The following is a 16,970-nucleotide window of genomic DNA, read 5'->3' on the forward strand; positions in this document are numbered from 1 at the left end:
TAAAGGTTCAGACTCCCCAGAACTCCTGATCCCAAAGATTCCCCTCTAATTTATAACCCTGCCTTTTAATTTGTAATTCTTATGGAATTTAGGGGTTTTTTTCTTCCCCACTGTTTCTCTCGTCTCTCAATGTTTAATTTCATTTATCAGACATTTTATTTCAATGTGAAATTTTCATTTATCAGCAAACCTAAAGTTTATTTGTAAAAGCAAATCTCTTTTCCCATTCGGCCACACAAATCTGATATTTCTGTCAGCCCCCCCTGTGGTGGGTTCACAGGAGGAGGGAAGAGATGAGAATCTCGACTCCATGTCTCAAAAGGCTGATTTATTATTTAATGATAGAGATTATATTAAAATATAAAATATTATATTATATTATATATATTATTATATATATAAAAATTATGTATTAAAACGATAGTAAAAGAATAGAGAAAGGATTTCATCAGAGAAGAAAGGAAAGGAAAGGAAAGGAAAGGAAAGGAAAGGAAAGGAAAGGAAAGGAAAGGAAAGGAAAGGAAAGGAAGGAAAGGAAAGGAAAGGAAAGGAAAGGAAAGGAAAGGAAAGGAAAGGAAAGGAAGGAAAGGAAAGGAAAAAGGAAAAGGAAAAAGGAAAAGGAAAAAGGAAAGGAAAGGAAAAAGGAAAAGGAAAAAGGAAAGGAAAAAGGAAAGGAAAGGAAAAAGGAAAGGAAGAAATAAAATAAAATAAAAAAATAAAATAAAAAAAAAAATAAAATAAAATAAAATAAAATCTTGTGACTGACCAGAGAGTCTGAGCCAGCTGACTGTGATTGGCCATTAATTAAAATCAATTAACACGAGCCAATCACAGATTCCCGTTGCCCTCCCCAGCAGCAGATAATCCATGTTTGCGTTTTGTTCCTGAGGCCTCTCAGGAGGAAAAATCCCAAGGAAAGGAATTTTCATAAAATGTGTCTGTGACACCCCCCTGCTGTCCCTGCTGTCCTTGATTGTCCCCTCCTGTCCCTCCTGTCCCCTCCTGTCCCTCCTTGTCCCTGCTGTCCCCTCCTGTCCTTGATTGTCCCCTCCTGTCCCTGACTGTCCCCTCCTGTCCATCATTGTCCCCTCGTGTCCCTGCTGTCCCCTCCTGTCCCTCACTGTCCCCTCCTTGTCCCTCGTGTCCCTCCTGTCCCCTCCTGTCCCTGCTGTCCCCTGCTGTCCCTCGTGTCCCTCCTGTCCCTGACTGTCCCCTCCTGTCCCTGCTGTGCCCTCCCTGTCCTTGATTGTCCCCTCCTGTCCCCTTGTGTCCCTCCTGTCCCTGACTGTCCCCAGTGTCCCTCCTGTCCCTCCTGTCCCCGCTGTCTCTCCTGTCCCTGCTGTCCTCTCCTGTCCCTCCTGTCCCCTCCTGTCCCCTGCTGCCCCCTCACAGTCCCCTGCTGTCCCCAGTGTCCCCGCTGTCCCTGACTGTCCCCTGGTGTCCCCGCAGAGCTGGCTGTGCCTGGTGGCCCTGGGCGCCTCCTTCCTGGCCTGTGGCAGCACGGTAAGCGTCACCCGGACCCTGCACCCGGAGCAGCCGCCCTGCCACCCCCCCAAGTAGCCAAAGAGGGGGGGCCGGACCCCCAGAGCCACCCTGGGGACAGCCTGGGACCCCCAGAGCCACCCTGGGGACAGCCTGGACCCCCAGAGCCACCCTGGGGACAGCCTGGAACCCCCAGAGCCACCCTGGGGACAGCCTGGGGACGGCCTGGACCCCCAGAGCCACCCTGGGGACAGCCTGGAACGGCCAGAGCCACCCTGGGGACAGCCTGGGACCCCAGAGCCACCCTGGGGACAGCCTGGGGACGGCCTGGACCCCCAGAGCCACCCCGGGGACACGGACGGCGCCGCTTGGGGACATTGGGGGCATCGGGGACACGGCCACGAGGACACGGAGCCGCACGGAGCCCTCGGGGCAGGGCTGGCCCTGCTGCACCCCAAAACATCCCCGGGGGGGTGGGGACACACCTGGGGGTGACAGGAGCAGCCTGGGTCACACCTGGGGGTGACAGGACCATCCTGACCCCCCCCTGGATGGGACACACCTGGGGAGGTGGGGACACACCTGGGGGTGACCCAGGGAACAGCCTGAGCCCCCCTGGATGGGAGCCACACCTGGGGGTGACAGGAGCAGCCTGGGTCACACCTGGGGGGTGGGGACACACCTGGGTGGGGACACAGGAGCAACCTGAGCCACACCTGGGTGGGGTCACACCTCGGGGACACACCTGGGGGTGACACAGGAGCAGCCTGGGTCACACCTGGGGGTGACAGGACCATCCTGACCCCCCCCCGGATGGGACACACCTGGGTGGGGACAGGAGGAACCTGTGTCACACCTGGGGGGACACATCTGGGGTGACACAGGAGCAGCCTGGGTCCCACCTGGGGGGGTGGGGTCACACCTGGGGGTGACAGCAGCAGCCTGACCCCCCCCGGATGGGACACGGGAAGCCTGTGTCACACCTGGGGGGGTTGGGGACACACCTGGGGGGGACAGGAGGAACCTGGGTCCCACCTGGGGGTTGGGGACACACCTGGGGGTGACACAGGAGCAGCCTGACCCCCCCTGGATGGGAGCCACACCTGGGGGGGTTGGGGACACACCTGGGGGGACAGGAGGAACCTGTGTCACACCTGGGGGGACACATCTGGGGTGACACAGGAGCAGCCTGGGTCACACCTGGGGGTGACAGGACCATCCTGACCCCCCCGGATGTGACACGGGACCGTCCTGACCCCCCCCCCCATCGTCCCCTGAACCCCAAATTCCTCTCGCAGAGCCCCTGACCCCCCCCGTAGCACAAACCCCGACCTCAATGAGCTGAAGAACCCCAAATCCCCTCCTGGTGGCACCTGGGCACGCTGCTGGCACCGGGCACGGGGTGGCACCGCGGCCGGGCTGCCCCGGGCTGAGCAGAGCTGGTGCTCTCCACTGGCATTAATTATTTTATTAATTAATTCTGGTGTCACTACTGGCTTTAAAACACTTCCCATTGCCACGAGGAAGGGAAAGCTGGAAACTTAATTAATTAATCAATTATTTAATTAATTCTGGTGTCACTACTGGCTTTTAAAACACTTCCCACTCCCATGAGGAAGGGAAAACTGAAAACTAATTAATTAATCAATTATTTATTTAATTCTGGTATCACTACTGGCTTTTAAAACACTTCCCACTGCCATGAGGAAGGGAAAACAGAGCATTAATTATTTTATTAATTAATTCTGGTATCACTACTGGCTTTTAAAACACTTCCCACTGCCATGAGGAAGGGAAAACTGAGCATTAATTATTTTATTAATTAATTCTGGTATCACTACTGGCTTTTAAAACAATTCCCACTCCCATGAGGAAGGGAAAAACTGCGCATTAATTATTTTATTAATTAATTCCCGTATCACTACTGACTCTAAAAGTCTTCCCATCGCCATGAGCATGGGAAAGCTGAAAGCTAATGAATTAAGTAAATAAATAATTATTTATTTAATTAATTCTGGTATCACTACTGACTTTTAAAACACTTCCCAGTGCTATGAGGATGGGACAGCTGAGCATTAATTATTTTATTAATTAATTCCGGTATCACTAGTGGCTTTAAAACGCTTCCCACTGCCATGAGCATGGGAAAACAAAAAACTAAATAATTAATTAATTAATTCTGGTATCACTGCTGTCTTTTAAAATACTTCCCATTGCCATGAGAATGTGAAAGCTGAGCATTAATTATGTAATTAATTAGTTCTGTTATCACTACTGGCTTTTAAAACATTTCCCACTCCCATGAGGATGGGAAAACTGAGCATTAATTATTTTATTAATTAATTCTGTTATCAGTGCTGACTTTAAACCACTCCCCATTGCCACAAGGAAGGGAAAACTGAGAATTAATTATTTTATTAATTAATTCCGGTATCACTACTGACTCTAAAAGTCTTCCCATCGCCATGAGCATGGGAAAGCTGAAAGCTAATGAATTAATTAAATAAATAATTATTTATTTAATTAATTCTGGTATCACTACTGGCTTTTAAACACTTCCCAGTGCTATGAGGATGGGACAGCTGAGCATTAATTATTTTATTAATTAATTCCGGTATCACTAGTGGCTTTAAAACGCTTCCCATTGCCATGAGCATGGGAAAACGAAAAACTAATTAATTAATTAATTAATTAATTCTGGTATCGCTGCTGGCTTTTAAAATACTTCCCATTGCCATGAGAATGTGAAAGCTGAACATTAATTATGTAATTAATTAGTTCTGTTATCACTACTGGCTTTTAAAACATTTCCCACTCTCATGAGGATGGGAAAAGGTGAGCATTAATTATTTATTAATTAATTGTGATATCATTACTGACTTTAAAACACTTCCCATTGCCACGAGGAAGGGAAAACTGCGCGTTAATTATTTTATTAATTAATTCTGGTATCACTACTGACTCTAAAAGTCTTCCCATCGCCATGAGCATGGGAAAGCTGAAAGCTAATGAATTAATTAAATAAATATTTATTTATTTAATTAATTCTGTTATCAGTGCTGACTTTAAACCACTCCCCATTGCCACGAGGAAGGGCAAACTGCGCATTCATTATTTTATTAATTAATTCTGATATCATTACTGACTTTAAAACGCTTCCCATTGCCACGAGGAAGGGAAAACTGCGCATTAATTCTTTTATTAATTAATTCTGATATCATTACTGCCTTTAAAACGCTCCCCATTCCAGTGAGCACGGGGAAGCTGAGCGTTAATTATTTCATTAATTCCGGTGTCGCCGCTGACTTTCCTGGCCCCGTGTGGGATTTTGGGGTCACGGATGGTTATTGATGGTTTTGGATTTTCTGCGATGCACGGAAATGCTCTCGGGGATAACTGGGATCAGGCTCCGAGGGCTTTTCCAGCTTTGCTTTTCCAGCTTTTCCTTTGCTGCTCCCTCCTGTCCTGGCTTTGATTCGATCCCCTCCCTCGCCCCCTTTCTGTGGCTTTGGGAAGGGGCTGGGCCAGGGCACCCCCAGGGACCCCCGGGGCTCTTTGGGGTCCCCTCCTCCCCCGGGGGCTGGATTGGAATCTCTGAGTGGTGGAAATGGGGTGGGGGAAGCTCAGGTTTGGGTTCTTCAGGGGAAATTCCCTTTTCTGCCCAGCTGGAGCTGCAGCAGAGCTCAAAGGGGGGGTCAGAGCCCAAAGCGCTTCATGGACCTGCAGGATGGGGCCCCAAAACCCCTCCTGGGGCCCCAAAACCCCTCCTGGGCCCCAAAACCCCTCCTGGGGCCCCAAAACCCCTCCTGGGGCCCAAAACCCCTCCTGGGCCCCAAAACCCCTCCTGGGCCCCAAAACCTCTCCTGGGGCCCCAAAACCCTCCTGGGGCCAAGGCAGGGGGCTCCAGCCTGGCTCCAATCCCAAATAAATAAACCCAGAGGGTCCCAATCCCAAATAAACCCAGAGGGTCCCAATCCCAAATAAACCCAGAGGGTCCCAATCCCAAATAAACCCAGCCCTATCTCCTGGCTCCATCCCAATCCTGCTTTATTTGGGATTCCTGGCTCCATCCCTGGATTATTTGGGATTCCTGAGTCCATCCCAGCCCTGGTTTATTTGGGATTCCTGAGTCCATTTCTGGTTTATTTGGGATTCCTGAGTCCATCCCTGGTTTATCTGGGATTCCTGGCTCCATCCCAGCCCTGGATTATTTGGGATCCATCCCAGCCCTGTTTTATTTGGGATTCCTGGCTCCATCCCTGTTTTATTTGGGATTCCTGGCTCCATCCCAGCCCTGGATTATTTGGGATCCATCCCAGTCCTATTTTATTTGGGATTCCTGAGTCCATTTCTGGTTTATTTGGGATTGCTGAGTCCATCCCTGGTTTATTTGGGATTGCTGTCTCCATCCCAGTCCTATTTTATCTGGGATTCCTGAGTCCATCCCTGGTTTATCTGGGATTCCTGGCTCCATCCCAGCCCTGGATTATTTGGGATCCATCCCAGTCCTGTTTTATTTGGGATTCCTGGCTCCATCCCAGTCCTGCTTTATTTGGGATTCCTGGCTCCATCCCTGTTTTATTTGGGATTCCTGGCTCCATCCCAGCCCTGGATTATTTGGGATCCATCCAGTCCTGTTTTATTTGGGATTCCTGGCTCCATCCCGGCTTTATTTGGGATCACAAAACGGATCCATCCCTCACTGCCCACTGGCCTTTCCCTGCTCTCCCAGCTCCAGGCAGGGAATTCTCTCTGAAAGAAAAAATCCCTGCAGTGCCCGTCTCTGGGGAGGGTTTGGGATCTGGGGAGGTTTTATCCATCCCTGACCCATCCCCACCAGCTCTGGGGAGGGTTTGGGATTTGGGATCTGCTTTGGGATCTGGTTTAGGGTCTGGTGAGGTTTCTCCATCCCCACCAGCTCTGGGGAAGGTTTGGGATCTGGTTTAGGATCTGGTTTAGGGTCTGGTGAGGTTTCTCCATCCCCACCAGCTCTGGGGACTCTTTGGGATCTGGTTTAGGATCTCCTGGGGTTTCTCCATCCCCACCAGCTCTGGCCAGTGTTTAGGATCTGGTTTAGGATCTGGTTTGGGATCTCCTGGGGTTTCTCCATCCCCACCAGCTCTGGGGGATGTTTGGGATCTGGTTTAGGATCTGGTTTGGGATCTCCTGGGGTTTCTCCATCCCCACCAGCTCTGGGGAAGGTTTGGGATCTGGTTTGGGATCTGGTTTGGGATCTGGTTTGGGATCTCCTGGCGTTTCTCCATCCCCACCAGCTCTGGGCCATCCCCTGGAGCTCAGGGCTGAAGGTGCCAACGCTCAGAGCCCAGCAGGAAAATTCCCCTTGAATGTGGGGCAGGATCAGATCCCTCCTGCCCCCCTTTCCCAAACCCACAGCACCCCCTGACCATAATTCTCATTTTTCCCCGACCTCCAGCAGGATTTAACCCTTTAATGGACATTTGTGGGTTTTATCCCATTCCCACTCTGGGATTTGTGGCCTGGGGGGGACGAGGGGCTGGACCAGAGGTGGATTTGGGATTTGGGATTGTGCTGTACCCCCACCCTGGGTTGGGAATTCTGGCTTGGGAGGGCCCAGCTGAGCCCTGGCTGTGAGTGGAGCCTCCCTGTGCACTAATTTGGGATTTTTTTCCCTTTGGTCCTGGTTGTACAAACCCCATTAAAACGTGGAGACTTTTCCAACTCGGCTTCCTGGGTCATTTTTTGGGGGCTGGTGCTGGGACAGAGCCCCCCCAAGCTCTGGAGCTCTGGGGTTGTTCCCTTTTCCCAGCCTGGGAGCGAAACTCGAGATCATTTCAGTTCTGACTTCAAATAAAAACGGGTTTTACTTCAAATAAAAGTGGATTTTACTTCAAGGCTTTGGGGGCAGTAATGGAAAGGTGCCCACAAAACTCCGCCCCCACAGGGGTGAGGACATTTTTATTGATTTTTAGAAGTGAAATAATTAATAAAAGCACAATTAGGAGAGGTGGTGATGGAATTATCTCTCTTTTGGAGTCCTCCTTTGGCTCCTCCAGGAGCTGATCCTGGGCCTTGGAGCTCTGGGGTTTTTGTGTTTCTGCCCAGGGAAAGGCCATGGAAAAAAAAGAAACACTGGAAAATGAATTCTTGATGCACCAGGCCAATAACACAGAGCCACAAACACACCCGCAAAAAAAATACAGTCAAAAATACAGGAGGGAAAAATACAAAAAGAGGGGGGAAAAGGGAAAATTCAGAATTGATCAGGGTGAGCTGGGGCTGTCCCCTGCACGGGCTCAGGGGTCCCTCACATCCCTTCCCATGGGAATTCCTTCCGTGGGATCCTTCATCCCGCCCTGCCCAGGCCAGACCCACCAAAAAACCCCAAATTCCCCATTTTTTCCTGCTTTTGCCCATTTTTTCCTGCTTTTGCCAATTTTTTCCTGCTTTTGCCCATTTTTTCCTGCTTCTGCCGCTGCAGAGCCTCGCCTGTGCTCAGCCCGGTTCAGCGCCATCCCGAGAGGTTCGTTGTGTCATCACTGCTAATTAAGGCTCAGCCGCGCCCCGAAGTTAATTAGGCTCGCTCGGTTAATTGGGAATGCAGAGGGCGGGGCTGGGCCGGGATCTGCCCCAATTAACAGCGGGATCGGCCCCAATTAGCGCGATTCCTGCTGCTCTCTGCTAATTAATGAGCGCGGGTGACCCTGGGGCCGCCTCGGCTCCTGCCTGGGCTTGGTTAAACCGGGTTTGGTTAAACCGGGCCTGGTTAAACTGGGTTTGGTTAAACTGGGGTGTGTTAAATTGGGCCTGGTTAAACCGGGCCTGGTTAAACTGGGTTTGGTTAAACTGGGCCTGGTTAAACCCAGCCTGGTTAAACTGGGCCCAACTGGATCTTCCTTAAACCGGGATCATTTAAAGCCTGCCCTTGCTCAGGCTCATTAAATTGGGCTCAACATCGGCTTCATTAAACCAGGCTTAATTCAGGCTTTGTTAAACCGCCCTCAATTTGAACTTCATTAAACCCACCTCAGCTTGGGCTTTGTTAAACCAGGCTCAGTTTGGGCCTCATTAAATCGTGGCTTTATTAAACCAGGCTGAGTTTGGGCTTCATTAAATCGTGGCTTTGTTAAACCAGGCTCAGTTTGGGCTTTATTAAATCGTGGCTTTGTTAAATCAGGCTCAGTTTGGGCTTTATTAAATCGTGGCTTTGTTAAATCAGGCTCAGTTTGGGCTTCATTAAATCGTGGCTTTGTTAAACCAGGCTCAGTTTGGGCCTCATTAAATCGTGGCTTTATTAAACCAGGCTCAGTTTGGGCTTCATTAAATCGTGGCTTTGTTAAACCAGGCTCAGTTTGGGCCTCATTAAATCGTGGCTTTGTTAAACCAGGCTCAGTTTGGGCCTCATTAAATCGTGGATTTATTAAACCAGGCTCAGTTTGGGCTTCATTAAATCGTGGCTTTGTTAAACCAGGCTCAGTTTGGGCTTCATTAAATCGTGGCTTTATTAAACCAGGCTCAGTTTGGGCCTCATTAAATCGTGGCTTTGTTAAACCAGGCTCAGTTTGGGCTTCATTAAATCGTGGCTTTATTAAACCAGGCTCAGTTTGGGCCTCATTAAATCGTGGCTTTGTTAAACCAGGCTCAGTTTGGGCCTCATTAAATCGTGGCTTTGTTAAACCAGGCTCAGTCTGGGCCTCATTAAATCGTGGCTTTATTAAACCAGGCTCAGTTTGGGCTTTATTAAATCGTGGCTTTGTTAACCCGGCCTCCATTCTGTCTTCCTTACCTGGGCTTCACTTGGGCTTTGTTAAACCGGGCTGAGCTCAGGCTTCCTTCAACCACCCCGGGCTTCCTTCTGCTCTCTTGGGCTCTTCCTTACGCCAGGCTCAATTAAACCCCCGGCATTAATTGTTGCCCTCCCCAATTAAACCCCCGGCATTAATTGTTGCCCTCCCCAATTAAATCCCCGGCATTAATTGTTGCCCTCCCCAATTAACCCCCCGGCATTAATTGTTGCCCTCCCCAATTAACCCCGGCATTAATTGTCGCCTTCCCCCCGCCAGGGCCGCCTGGGCTTCGCCGCCCGCCCCGAGCTCTTCCTCCTCGGCCACGTCGGTTCCGACCCGTCCGTGCCCAGGTGACCCCGGAGCCCGCGGACCCCCGGGACCCCCGGGACCCCCGGTTTGGGGGGACGGACCCCCGGGACCTCCCGGGACCCCGAGCGGGCGGCGGGAGCAGAGTGGGACACCGGGAGCAGGAGGACACCTGGGGACACCTGAGCCGGCTTTGGACTAGACAGGACACCCAGGACAGACTTGGGGACACTCAGACCAGCTCTGGGGACATCTGAGCCAGCCTTGAGGACAACTGGGCCACTCCTGGGGACACCTGGGACAGCCCTGGGGACACCGGGCCAGCCTTGGGGACACCTGGGATGGTCCTGGGGACACCTGGGCCAGCCTTGGGGACACCTGGGCCAGCCATGGGGGCACCTGGGCCAGCCTTGGGGACATGAGGGACAGCCTTGGGGACACCTGGGCCAGCCTTGGGGACATGAGGGACAGCCTTGGGGACACTCAGACCAGCCTTGGGGACACCTGGGCCAGCCTTGGGGACATGAGGGACAGCCTTGGGGACACCTGGGCCAGCCTTGGGGACATGAGGGACAGCCTTGGGGACACTCAGACCAGCCTTGGGGACACCTGGGCCAGCTTTGGGGACACCTGGGCCAGCTTTGGGGACAGTCAAGGCCCCCCTGGGGATACCCAGGCCAGGCTTGGGGACACTTGGAGACACTGGGCTGGTCTTGGGGACACCCGGGCCAGTCCTGGGGGTTTTCCCCAATTCAGGAATTTTCCATTTGGGATTTCCCAGATTTTCACTCAGGTCACTCCAGCAGGATTTTGCTCCTCGGGGTTTTTTTCCCTAATTGGGGAATGTTCCAGTTGGGATTTCCCAAGAAAATGAAAGCCAGGTTTAATTCCCAAGGAAATGAAAGCCAGGTTTAGTTCCCAAGAAAATGAAAGCCAGGTTTAGTTCCCAATAAAATGAAAGCCAGGTTTAATTCCCAAGGAAATTAAAGCCAGGTTTAGTTCCCAAGAAAAGCCAGGACTTTGCTCCTTGGGTTAATTTGGGAATTTTCCATTTGGGATTTCCTGGATTTCCACTCCAGTCATTTCAGCAGGACTTTGCTCTTTGGGGTTTTCCTTAATTTGGGAATGTTCCAATTGGGATTTCCCAATAAAATTAAAGCCAGGTTTAATTCCCAAGAAAAGCCAGGTTTGCTGCCAGGCTCAGCTTTGGGGACAGAGCATTTCCCAGCGTTTCCAGCATTTCTGGGGTTTTCCAGAACCCCAAATCGCCCCTCAGGGAGGTTTGAGGGCAGCAGCTCCCATAAAACCCAGCAGGATTCCCACCGGGAATTTCCCTCTCTGCAGCTTTCAGATTTAGAAACAAAAAATTGAGAAATAAAAAATGCTTTTAGAAATAAAACTTCGGCTGCTCAGGAATTTCCCCTTTTTTCCCAGGAATTCCATCAATTCCCGGTTCCCCATCCCCCACACACCGGGGGCGGCTCCAGGGTGGGGCCGGGTCCGTTTGGGGCTCGCTGGATTGAGTTTGGGGGGACCCCAAAACCCCATTTGGGAGGGGGGGTCACGGTACTGGGGGTTTGGGGGGTTTGGGGTCACGGCACTGGGGATTTGGGGGGTTTGGGGTCAGGTACTGGGGATTTGGGGGTTTGGGGTCACGGTATTGGGGATTTGGGGGGTTTGGGGTCGCGGTATTGGGGATTTGGGGGGTTTGGGGTCACAGTACTGGGGATTTGGGGGGTTTGGGGTCAGGTACTGGGGATTTGGGGGGTTTGGGGTCGCAGTACTGGGGATTTGGGGGGTTTGGGTCACGGTACTGGGGGCTGGGGGGTTTGGGGTCACGGTACTGAGGATTTGGGGGGTTTGGGGTCGCGGTACTGGGGGCTGGGCTGAGGGATTTGGGGTCAGGTACTGGGGATTTGGGGGGTTTGGGGTCACGGTATTGGGGATTTGGGGGGTTTGGGGTCAGGTACTGGGGATTTGGGGTTTTGGGGTCAGGTACTCGGGATTTGGGGGGTTTGGGGTCACAGCACTGGGGATTTGGGGGGTTTGGGGTCACAGCACTGGGGATTTGGGGGGTTTGGGGTCATGGTATTGGGGATTTGGGGGGTTTGGGGTCACAGCACTGGGGATTTGGGGGTTTGGGGTCAGGTACTGGGATTTGGGGTTTTGGGGTCAGGTACTGGGGATTTGGGGGGTTTGGGGTCAGGTACTGGGGATTTGGGGTTTTGGGGTCAGGTACTGGGGATTTGGGGGGTTTGGGGTCAGGTACTGGGGATTTGGGGGGTTTGGGGTCACGTACTGGGGATTTGGGGTTTTGGGGTCAGGTACTGGGGATTTGGGGGGTTTGGGGTCACGGTATTGGGGATTTGGGGGTTTGGGGTCACGTACTGGGGATTTGGGGGGTTTGGGGTCACGGTACTGGGGATTTGGGGGGTTTGGGGTCACAGCACTGGGGATTTGGGGGGTTGGGGTCGCGGTACTGGGGATTTGGGGGGTTTGGGGTCGCGGTACTGGGGATTTGGGGGGTTTGGGGTCACGGTACTGAGGGGTTTGGGGGGTTTGGGGTCGCGGTACTGGGGATTTGGGGGGTTTGGGGTCGCGGTATTGGGGATTTGGGGGTTTGGGGTCACGTACTGGGGATTTGGGGGGTTTGGGGTCGCGGTACTGGGGATTTGGGGGGTTTGGGGTCACAGCACTGGGGATTTGGGGGGTTTGGGGTCACGGTACTGAGGGGTTTGGGGGTTTGGGGTCAGGTACTGGGGATTTGGGGGGTTTGGGGTCACAGGTACTGGGGATTTGGGGGGTTTGGGGTCACGGTACGGGGGATTTGGGGGGTTTGGGGTCAGGTACTGGGGATTTGGGGGGTTTGGGGTCACGGTACTGGGGATTTGGGGGGTTTGGGGTCGCGGTACTGGGGGCTGGGGGGTTTGGGGTCAGGTACTGGGGATTTGGGGGGTTTGGGGTCACGGTATTGGGGATTTGGGGTTTTGGGGTCAGGTACTGGGGATTTGGGGGGTTTGGTGTCACGGTATTGGGGATTTGGGGGGTTTGGGGTCACGGTACTGGGGATTTGGGGGGTTTGGGGTCAGGTACTGGGGATTTGGGGGGTTTGGGGTCACGGTATTGGGGATTTGGGGGGTTTGGGGTCACAGCACTCAGGGAGGATTTAGGGTCACGGCACTGGGAGATTTGGGGTCATAGTACTGGGAGCTCTGGGCTGGTGGCACTGTGGGATTTGGGGTGGTGGCCCTGGGGATTTGGGGTGGTGGCACTTGGGGGCTTGGGATGATGGCACTGGGGGGTTTGGGGTCACACATGAGGGGGGCTGGGCTGGTGGCACTGGGGGATTTGGGATTACAACAGTGGGGATTTGGGGTGGTGGCACTGGGGGGTTTGGGGTGGTGGCACTGGGGGTTTGGGGTCACACATGGGGGGATTTGGGGTGGTGGCACTGGGGGGATTTGGGGTAGCCGCACTGGGGGGGTTTGGGGGATTTGAGGTGGTGGTCCCACTGATGTGGGGAGGCTGGGGTGGTGGCACTGAGGGGTTTGGGATCGTGCCGCCAGGGGCTCTGAGGTCACAGCACTGGGGATCTGGGGTGGTGGCACTGGGGATTTGGGGTGGTGGCACTGTGGGGTTTGGGGTGGTGGCACTGGGGATTTGGGGTGGTGGCACTTGGGGGTTTGGGGTGGTGGCACTTGGGGGTTTGGGGTGGTGGCACTTGGGGGTTTGGGGTGGTGGCACTGTGGGGTTTGGGGTGGTGGCACTGGGGATTTGGGGTGGTGGCACTGGGGATCTGGGGTCACAGCCCCGGGCTTTGGGGTCTGGGCCCCCCGAGCACGGACACGCGGGTTCAGCCCCTGGCGCTGCCGGGATCCGCTCGGGGGGGCCCAGGTGGGGGTCAGGGGGAATTTTGGGATCCCTGGAAGTCGCTGCACCCCCCCCACCCCACCCCCGCCTTCGCCACGCCCACCAATGACGTAATGCGCCAGCAGCCAATGGTGAGGCAGAGGGGGTGGGTGGGGCTGCGGTTTGAGGTGCCCGGATGTTGGTGGGGGCGGGGCCTCGTCCGACCCCAGCCCAATCCCAGTCCGACCCCAGTCTGGTCCCAGTCCAATCCCAGTCCGGCTCCAGTCCAATCCCAGTCCAATCCCAGTCCGGCTCCAGTCCAATCCCAGTCCGGCTCCAATCCAATCCCAGTCCAATCCCAGTCCGGCTCCAGTCCAATCCCAGTCCGGTCCCAGTCCAATCCCAGTCCGGCTCCAATCCAATCCCAGTCCAATCCCAGTCCAATCCCAGTCCGGTCCCAGTCCAATCCCAGTCCGGCTCCAGTCCAATCCCAGTCCGGCTCCAGTCCAATCCCAGTCCGGCTCCAGTCCGGCTCCAGTCCAATCCCAGTCCGGCTCCAGTCCAATCCCAGTCCGGCTCCAGTCCAGTCCTGCCCTGTCCCAGTCCGGTCCCTCTCCTCCCCCAGTCCAGTTCCAGTCCAATCCCAGTCCAGTTTTGTCCCGTTCCAGTCCTGTCCAATCGCAGCCCGGTTCCAGTTTGCTCCCAGCCCAGCACTCCCAGTCCAGTCCCAGTCCCTCCCAGTCCGCCCCAGTTTCCCGCTGGCCGCTCCCAGTCCAGTTCTGTGCAGTTTCAATCCGCCCCCAGTCCACTCCCAGTCTGATCCCAGTCCGCCCCCAGTCTGGTCCGAGTCCACTCCCTCCCAGTCCCTCCCCGTCCGCCCCAGTTTCCCTCTGGCGGCTCCCAGTCCCTCCCAGTCCGCCCCAGTTTCCCTCTGGCTGCTCCCAGTCCCTCCCAGTCCGCCCCAGTTTCCCTCTGGCTGCTCCCAGTCCATTCCAGTCCCTCCCAGTCCGCCCCAGTTTCCCTCTGGCTGCTCCCAGTCCCTCCCAGTCCCTCCCAGTCCGCCCCAGTTTCCCTCTGGTTGCTCCCCCGGGGAACGCCCGGACGCCGCCGCTCCCCGCAACCAAGTCCCAGTTTGTCCCAGTTTGTCCCAGTTATCCCCGGAACTGGGGCTGGCGCCGCCCCAGGACCAGTTTGGTTCCGTAATGGAAAAGGAATTAAAAACACCCCAGAACTGGGCGGGGATTCCTCTTTTTTTTTTTTTTTTTTTCCTACAGATTTTCCTTTTGAATAACCCCAAAACCCAAGAAGAAAAAAAAAATCCTATGTGGAAAAGGGAAAACCGGAGGAATTTGGGTGAAGAAAGAGGAAATTGGGGCGCAAGATGAGGAGTTTTGAGGTGAAATAGGCGAGATTTATTTGGGGGAAAATGGGAATTTTGGGGCAACCAAAGGGATTTGGCAGTGGATGGTATTTGAGGTGAATTAGGTGGAAATGGGGTGAAAAAAGAAGGAATTGTGGGTGGAAACGGGAGAAATTTGGGTTAGGGTTTGGAATTTGAGGTGAAATAGGTGGAAATGGGATGAAAAAGAAGAAATTGTGGTTGGAAAGGAAGAAATTTGGGTTAGGGTTAGGAAATTGAGGTGAAATAGGTGGAAACAAAATTAAAAAATTAAAAAAGAAGAAATTTTGGTTAGGGTTAGGAATTAAGGGTGAATTAGGTGGAAATGAGATGAAAAAGAAGGAATCTGGGTTAGGGTTAGGAATTAGGGTTAATTAGGTGGAGCTGCGATAAAAAAAGTAGGAATTTGGGTTAGTGTTAGGAATTTAAGGTGAATTAGGTGGAAATGGAATGAAAAATAAGGAATTTGGGGTGGAAACGGGAGGGATTTGGGGTTCCTGCTCATAAATCCTGCGGGGAAAGGGATTATTTTTCTAATTTAACCAAATTAATTTCACAACATGAGCGCGCAAAAGCGGCTGCAGAGAGCCCCGCCCACTCTCAGCACATGGGCGTGGTTTGTGGAAGCCACGCCCATTTCGGTGTAAGGGGCGTGGCCTTCCCCGCCCCCTCCCCTCACGGAGCTCCGCGCGAAGTAAACACAACCGCGCCCCGCCCCTTTCCCCGCCCATCCAATCCGCGCCCTGCGCCCGTTTCAAGTCCCCCCCTAGCCCCGCCCCCTCCCCGCGCCCGTCCCACAGCGGCGGCCCCGGCCCCGCCCCGGGGGCGCCTGGAAACCGCCGCGGCCCCGCGCGCTCCGGTGGGCGCGCGCCCCCGCCCCCCCCGCCCCTCCCCCCCCACCGGACGCGGCGGGAGCGGCAGGTACGGGGGGGGGGGGGGAGGGGCGGGGCTGACCCCGGGATTGATTGGGGGGGATGGGGTGAGGGGGGTGGGGTCAGCCCCGTGTCCCCCCCCCCCCGGTCGCTGTCACCCTCCTGTTGATGCCCCCCCCCCCCACCCCGGGACGCCTCCGCCGCTCCCGCCGCTCCCGGAGGCGCTGCCGGGGGAACGGAGCGGAGCGGGGACGGGGAGAGCGCGGCGGTGCCGGCGGGAGCGGCCGGGGACGGTGGCGGGGGGTGCGGCGGCCGCGGCCCGGTTCAAGTAATCCAGGATAGGCTGTTCCAGCCCGGCCTGTTCCCGGTTACTTGTCCCGGGAGGCGGCCGGTGACGTCACGGAGCGGGGGGACCGGAGCGGCTGCCCCCGGTGTCTCTGGGGGGTGTCGGCGCTCGGCTTCGTCACCCCAACTGCTGCCACCCCCCTGACCCCCCCCAGACACCTGTCCCTGTCCCCACCTGTCCCCTTGTCCCCACCTGCCCCATGTCCCCACTGGGGCATCCCCTGTCCCCACCTGTCCCCCTTTTCCCCCACCTGCCCCATGTCCCGCCCCATCCCCCTGTCCCCCCACCTGTCCCCCTGTCCCCACCTGTCCCCTTGTCCTCACCTGCCCCATGTCCCCACTGGGGCATCCCCTGTCCCCACCTGTCCCCCTTTTCCCCCACCTGCCCCCTGTCCCCAACTGCCCCCCCACCTGTCCCACCCATCCCGTTGTCCTCACCTGTCCCCTGTCCCTCTCCTCTCTCTGTCACACCCCTCTGTCCCTTGGGACCCCCCAAACCCACCCTGGGGGTGTCAGGGACACAATGGGGGTGTCAGGGACACAATGGGGGTGTCAGGATGGGATGGGGGTGTCAGGGATGGGATGGGGGTGTCAGGGGCACAATGGGGGTGTCGGGGACACAATGGGGGTCTCAGGGGCACAATGGGGGTCTCAGGATGGGATGGGTATGTCAGGGATGGGCTGGGGGTGTCAGGGACACAATGGGGGTGTCAGGATGGGATGGGGGTGTCAGGGACACAATGGGGTGTCAGGGGCACAATGGGGGTGTCAGGGACACAATGGGGGTGTCAGGATGGGATGAGGGTGTCAGGGACACAATGGGGGTGTCAGGGGCACAATGGGGGTGTCAGGGACACAATGGGGGTGTCAGGGATGGGATGGGGGTGTCAGGGGCACAATGGGGGTGTCAGGACGGGATGGGGGTGCCCCCCCAGCTGTGCCCCCCCCATT

Source organism: Melospiza melodia, chromosome 31 (genome assembly GCF_035770615.1).
Source record: "Melospiza melodia melodia isolate bMelMel2 chromosome 31, bMelMel2.pri, whole genome shotgun sequence".
Lineage (NCBI taxonomy): Eukaryota > Metazoa > Chordata > Aves > Passeriformes > Passerellidae > Melospiza > Melospiza melodia.